This window comes from Balaenoptera ricei, chromosome 2, assembly GCF_028023285.1.
Source record: "Balaenoptera ricei isolate mBalRic1 chromosome 2, mBalRic1.hap2, whole genome shotgun sequence".
NCBI classification, from domain to species: domain Eukaryota; kingdom Metazoa; phylum Chordata; class Mammalia; order Artiodactyla; family Balaenopteridae; genus Balaenoptera; species Balaenoptera ricei.
In genome coordinates this window covers 117,068,210-117,075,762 of record NC_082640.1, presented here as the reverse complement: position 1 = coordinate 117,075,762, position 7,553 = coordinate 117,068,210, and positions in this window count along the sequence as shown.

The following is a 7,553-nucleotide window of genomic DNA, read 5'->3' as shown; positions in this document are numbered from 1 at the left end:
GTTGTACTCAGAGAAAGTAATAGGAAAAACTATGTCTACTCCATCTTCCCAGAAGCAAAATTCTTTTATATTTCTCTATATTCTTTTTCATCCTCTAAGCTCTATTTAAGAAACCTTCAGTTGTTGTATCTTTTACTCATCCTCTTGTGTTGACTAGTAAGGAAATGAGTGATGATAATAAATATTAACAATTAATAATAAATAGCAGTTCTCGGTACCTTTCAGTGCAACCTATGTCCTGTAACATGAGAATACTCTAGGATAAAAATATTTACTGATGCTTATATTGGCCTGGCTTCATTGGCTGATTTTATTTAGGTACAATTTAAAATCTGAATTCACACTGAGTTTCTGGAATAAAGAGTTAATATTATATCAAAATGCCTTCATGTTTTAACAAATCCATATTCTATTACACTGTATATATGAAGGCTCATTAAACTCTTCTCTCTACATTTGTGTGATTGAAAGTTTCCCTAATAAGAAGAATAAGATTCCATCAACAGAAGATGAACAGAGATGTTCCTTTGACTAATAACCCTGTAAGTCCAATACTGCAGAAGCTTAATACCTAGAAGAAAACAGTAAACTCTGTCACAATGTCAGGCAACAATCCAACATTTTTGTTGTTATAATTTCTCTTCACTGCTTCTCAAATTTTATGTAGTTAAAATGTATTCTACTCTTGCTTTAGTCTTATTGTGTTTGCTCTTGGGAAAAAGCAGAAAATGTCCTATTTTTAAAAAATGATGTAACACTCTCTACGACATAGATTTAAGTGAGGGTACATTAGAATAGTTTTTTTGCCTCCTATTTTCCCACCAAATTATTTTCCATTCATTCCAGTATAGTGTTGGAACTTTTTTCCCAGAACAGAGAACACTGATTTTAAAGTATATATAGCTGCCATTGTCTAAAAATTTTCTTCTATATTACTCTTGCTAATCTATTGTTTATAATTCCTGTAGTGTTGATAGGCCTTAGGATCTTTTGTTTCCATTTTAGCTTTTTGGTCTCACAAGATTGTTTCATTCTTATTAAATAAAATTGTATTGGGGACAGTTGACTCAATTTACAAAAAGATATTGTTTTGAAATAAAAAGAGTTCGGGGGATAAGATAATGTTAATTTTTCATTCTAAAGTTAAGCCCAGAGATGTGAATTAATTTGTCTTGAATAATAACATGATGAAATAAGCTAAAACTATAAAGAATTAGTACCCCATCTTGACTTTGGACCTTCTGCAAATTTGATAACATTTCTTACCCAAAGTCAAACATCTTCAAAACAAGACAGATTCCAACAATACTGATTTTACTTGTTAGTGCATTAATAGTATTGATATTGATGTTATTGTATAAAGATACCCTACCCTTGAATGTGAAGCAAGAGTCACAGTAACCTATTTAGAAAATGAATAATAATAATAATAACATGTTAAAATGAATGAGGAATATCACTTATCTTTCTATGTTAATCATATACTCACAGTTACAGGAACCACCGAGAGGTATGTCTTTTAAAGCACAATATTTTATACACAATTTGAGGAGATCGAGAACTATACTAAAGTAAAATTTTTTGTAATGAAATGTTTTACTATCTATATCACATTCTGGTGACAATGTATAACCTAGAAAATGTGCAAATATTTTGTACATTTATCAAATTTTATGAAAGTTGCCTTTCCAAATATGTTACCCTTAAGCCTTTGGCCTATGATATAATTTTATATGCATATGTTTGAGTTGTAGCAATAAGAGCTAGCAAGCCTAACATTTATTCAATGCTTACTATCTTCCAGGCTCAAAGTTTTATATATATATATTATCTCATTTAATCTTCAGACTACCATCTTTATTTCAAAAATGGGGAAATAGAGTGAAAGAAATTAAATTATTTGCCTGACGTGAGAAAGATAATCAGTGAACAAGCTAGGGAATGCCAGAAAGTTTCCATAAAGGCACTCAATAAACACACTTTGATTAAATGAATAAATGAATCAAGGCTGCTAACTTAAAAGTTACATACTGCCCTTCAATCTTCTGTAAGAGCTCAACTGCGAGGTATGTTGATAGCATCAACAGAGCAGTAGCACAATAAATAGAAATTGAAAACAGACAATGAACTACACAAACTCCTAGACTGGATATTTTACCTAGTACTCTCCAACAACTCCAATTCTGCTCCAAGATACATTTGCACCAAGGTATATATCTTCCCCAACTTGTTCAAGGAAAATGATATTTTCCTTCATCTATCTATGGGAGAAGTAGATAGTAGGAAGACGCTTTAGAATTACATTTTCCGTCTCCAGTAGATCATTTCAGTTGTCACTAAACACATGTCCTCTGACAGAATTTTAAAAGTGACCTTAAAAATCATCTTTAACCCAATGTCTTTATTGTATAGTTATAAACCTGAGGCTTAAAGAGATTTGGTTATGAGCTTAATGTTAGTATGGAGCCAAAACCATAAGAAGTCTTTTCAATAAATGGTAGGTGATCTTTGCACAATATCTTAATACCTTTTTAAGTGAAATAATCTGGGAAAGTGAACTTTTAGAGGTCAAAAATTCTATACATGTAAGGCTTTCTTCCCTTTGGTGTCTGAGTAAGATAGGCAAAGTCTGCACCTACATAATCATCTTCTTTCTCATTAATACAGATCCCATTCAGCTTGGAGCTAGGTAACTTAAATAATAATGGCCTACATAAACTGAGAACTTACTCTGATCCAGGGAGTGTTTATGTATATTCCCATTAAAAGTGAAGACCTAGAATACAATTGTTTTCAAAATAAAATATTCTCATTATTACTACTTAGAATTACAATGTTTTAAGTAGTTAGGAAATCAGATCTGTACTGTCTTTCATTTTACACTAGCACACATACAGAACACCACGTGACTGTAAGGAAACTGCTGATTTTTGAAGAAATTTTTAGGGAAGTCTGAGTTTGAGTGAAGTTAAGAATGGTTATCTAATTTAGAACCTTTTCAATGAAACTTAATCTGACATAGATGACACTAAAAGTTCCCAGAAACTATGTCGTAGCTCCAACTGATGAAATTTAAATTGTGTTTTGTGTGGAGAGGATGGCAGAAGAAATAACAAATATATGTATTTTATTATTCATAACAGGATTTCAAATTCCTCCATCAAACTTCTGAATCTGTGTAATGAAGACTCTCAAGATTTATTATGGTATGGCATATTTAACTTATAGTTGTTATACAATAAGTTTTATTTTATGTAAAGAATAATAGTTTTATTTATACATAATGACTCACCAGGCAACAACTACTTAAAATAGCAATTGATGTAGATATATGAGTACTGATAAAAAATATAAAATTTTAATATACAATTTAAGAGTAAATAGGTATCATAAAAAACATGACAGTAATCAGAGAAAGTAAGGAAATTTATCAATTACTTTATGGCCCAATTATTCCTACTCTATGAACTTGAAGGAATTATATTTTAAATACTTTTTATAATGCAGAATTAACAAAAGCTTCTACATATCTAGCTATATGACATACTAGTCTGTATTTTAAAAAGTAGCAACACCTCAATCAATATGTGTGTTTGTATTCTGGTGCACTTGCTTCCCTGATCAAAGAAGCATAGTAAGAGAATCAATCCTTCAGAAGCATACTATCTGCTTGAAGAGTTACACTAACCACACAAAATAACTACAATTTGTGCTTCACAGTCCTGGTGCAAAAGGGATTCAAAGGAGGAGGAAAGACTAAAAGAGCTAGAATGGGAAAAGATGCCTTCTCTAAGGAGGAAGCCTTGAAAGTGCTTTTCAGATGATGAGATGACATGGCCAGAATGAGAGAATGGGCTTCAGCCCTGGGTCCAGATACAACTGTAGTTTTCAGAGGTAATGACAGAGGCAACCTCACTACAGAGCAATATTTTACATTTGGAGAGGAGGTACACATGAACCTAGATAGGTAGAGTTCTAGATATTAGGTTATTTAGATTTAATTTTGTAAAACTAAAACAAAACCAAAAGTCATGTATTAAATGTAAAAAATAGTGTGTGAAAAAGCACAAAAAATGATACAAGAGGTAAAATTGACACAATGAAGCATATTCAAATGCATAACTTCATGTTTGCTAACATGAAATAAAAATGATAAATATTTATGGAGGCTGCCTCTTATTTTACTAAATCTCTCCACAGGAAAAGAGAAACATGAATTTAACTATGGAAAATGATCATTGAAAATAGTATGAGAACACTGCTGCATTATCTGGACAGCTAGGGGAAAGTTATATGAAACTATTTCTAAGCCAAAGAAAAATGAATATAGAATATCCCTTCATGAGAACTCGAATATCCAGTGAGAAGTTACCAGGAGAGAGCTCTTCATTCATACTCCCGTTTCCAGGAGAACAAAAAGTAAGAAGTCTAGTTAGACACTCCCCACATGATTACCTTTGGGCTGTGACTTAAACAGGAAAAGTAAATAAACATATTATTGTGAAGAAAACAAACCTGCTTATTTAAAAGAGAATCTTATAGTTTATATTTATTTCTCTACCATGTTAGAAACAGAGAGTGGAAAAGCTTACATTTCAAACCCCCCCCCCACTGTTATTTTTAGGCAAGGAAAAGTGAGAATACATATATTTGTAGAAAATAAAATTTAGAACCACATCTTTCACAGGTGTTTTTGAAAACTTGAATGAAAACAGGGCAGTCTTTGAGCATGAAGCTGCTCTTTTGTTAAATTAAAAGCTATGTTTGTGTTTTTATTTAATTGGGGAGGGGCAGTTAATAATTATGGAAATGTCCTTTCAATAATAACCTTGAGATTTTGATATTCTAAATTGAAGCAAATTTTGACTAATAAAGTCTCCCTCAAGATAATTAAATTAATTTTGTTAGTGAAGTATTTAACCTTTTAAGGAACTCAGAATTCAGAGGCTGAGGGGGATGGACAGTAAAGAGAAAGAGAGGGGGAGAGAGAGAGGGAGGAAGAGAGAGAGAGAAATAGGAGGGACAGGTGGAGGTGATGGGAAATTGTAAAACACCTATTTACAAGTCAATATTCAGAAATCTTTCAGTTTTTATGGAATAAAATAAATGCTACAGAGCCACAATTTTCTTTCTAAAGGCACACCAAATATACCACCTCTCAAACGTGGGTGACAGTAAATCAGCAAGAAAAAAATTGTTCAGTATTATATCTGGTGTTCTACATGAGAAATGAAAATAGTCACATGAAGTATCAATTAGTTCTGTTATAGCCAACCACACCTTGATAAGATAGACTAGAAAACGGATTCATAGTAAAAATGAATGCTTTCCAGGACACAACTCTCCCTGAGGAAGACTTATGAAGTAGAGAATATATTGTGGTGTTCTTGATTGGTTAAGAAGAAACATTTAACTACACGCAAACTGTTCCATTAAAATCTATGCAGAGTGTAAGTTCCATCAATCTTTGCAGAGCTGTGTTGCAAATTACTTTATAGTATGGGGGGGCGGGGAGAGAGGGGTGTATGTATGGAGAGAGAGAAAGTATGTTTGTGTGCATATATGTGTGTGTCTGTATTTGACCATGAGGGAAAGTGGATATTCAAGTCATAATAAGTTTACTATCTCTGTTTTCAGGCAGACCTGTATGTGTGATTGTCTGTTGAGCTTCAGGAATGGGCATCATAAGTTCAGCAGTACAATACCAAGGATGGAAAGGCTGTCACTAAAGCTTTTCATTTCAGCTCCTATTTGCAGGCAGGTATGCTCTTGAATGATCAAAAGAAGATAGCTCTGTTGCCCTTTTCTAAAAGTTTTCAGAAAGGAATATTCTTTGGCCATTCTTTACCATTGCAAATTATATTAAAACATATGTAGGCATCTACTCACTATGTGAAAAGTTAACGAGGTAGTGGAGAGGAGGTCATAGATCTAAAGATGTGTATATTTTATCCATATCATACTTGGAAATCAAATAAGCGCTAAATGTTTCCAGTATGATCTGATAGTAAGTATAATAAAAGTTAAGGGAAGGTAGTTTGGGTTCACCTATTTCCAAGGAAAAAGTAATATTATTGACTTTATTGTATAACATTATTTATTTTACACAGTAAGAACTTGAGAGATATTTTTAAATAATGAGAGGAATAAATGAGTGATTAAACTATATTAAAGATAAAATATCTCCCACCTTTATATAACTTCCCCTATTTCTCCATGAAATCACTACTTCATTTGTTAGGATAGGTACAATCATGGCTGGATCCTAAGTTGTCTTTTTTTTTCTATTTCTAATAAAATGCAAAGATGTGTGAAAGTAATTCTAGGTATTAAAAAGCTGATAAAAATTCAAGGAATCTAAAAGTAGATAATTGTCATTATTGTTAGTCCTATGACAAGATGATATATTATCTCATTTTGCAACTCAGGCTTTGGAATTCCTGAGACCTGAGTTCAACTTCCAGAGGAGCAATTATCAGCTATGAGTCAATACACAAATAAAATTCTCTGATAATCAATTTGCCCAACTATAATATGGGTACTAAGTAATATTTTAAACATATTGTGAAATATAACATAGAATTTTTTATTACTATTATTAGTGTTATAATCCATAACCTCTATTTCATGTTTGAGGTACTCTGATGCATGCTGTACATTCATCATCTCATGAACTCATTCTTCCACTTACTAGCAAGATGCCTGATTGAGTACATGGCAGACAGTGAACAATTAAGTTAATGATAGCAGTTACTGTGTGGTATATGAGAAATGGGTGTTGGTTTACAGTAAGATTTTGATTACCTAATGGACAACATAGAAATACTTTGGGAAAAGATAACCATAGTAAATAAGTATAAAGCAAATATGAAACGATTCAGATGAAGGTAATTTACTAACACTGCTCTAGCTGCTTGTGCTTTGACCTGCGTTAAAAATATACAAATAGCTCATACAGCTCAATATCAAAAAAACAAATAACCCATTCAAAAAACAGGCAGAAAATCTAAATATATATTTCCTCAAAGAAGACATACAGATGGCCAACAGGCACATGAAAAGATGCTCAACATCACTAATTATTAGAGAAATGAAAATCAAAACTACAATGAGGGAGCACCTCACACCAGTCAGAATGGCTATCATCAAAAAGTCTATGAATAATAAATCCTGGAGAGGGTGTGGAAAAAAAGGAACCCTCTGACACTGCTGGTGAGAATGTTAACTGGTAGCCATTATGGAGAACAGTATGGAGGTTCCTTAAACAACTAAAAATAGAGCTACCATATGATCCAACAATCCCACTCCTGGGTATTCATCCAGATAAAACTTCAATTAGAAAAGATACATGCACCACAATGTTCACTGCAGCACTATTTACAACAGCCAAGACATGGAAGCAACCTAAATGTCCATCGAAAGAGGAATGGATAAAGATATGGTACATATATACAGTGGAATATAACTCAGTCATAAAAAAGAATGAAATAATGCTATTTGCAGCAACCTGGATGGATCTAAAGATTATCGTATTAAGTAAAGTAAGCCAGACA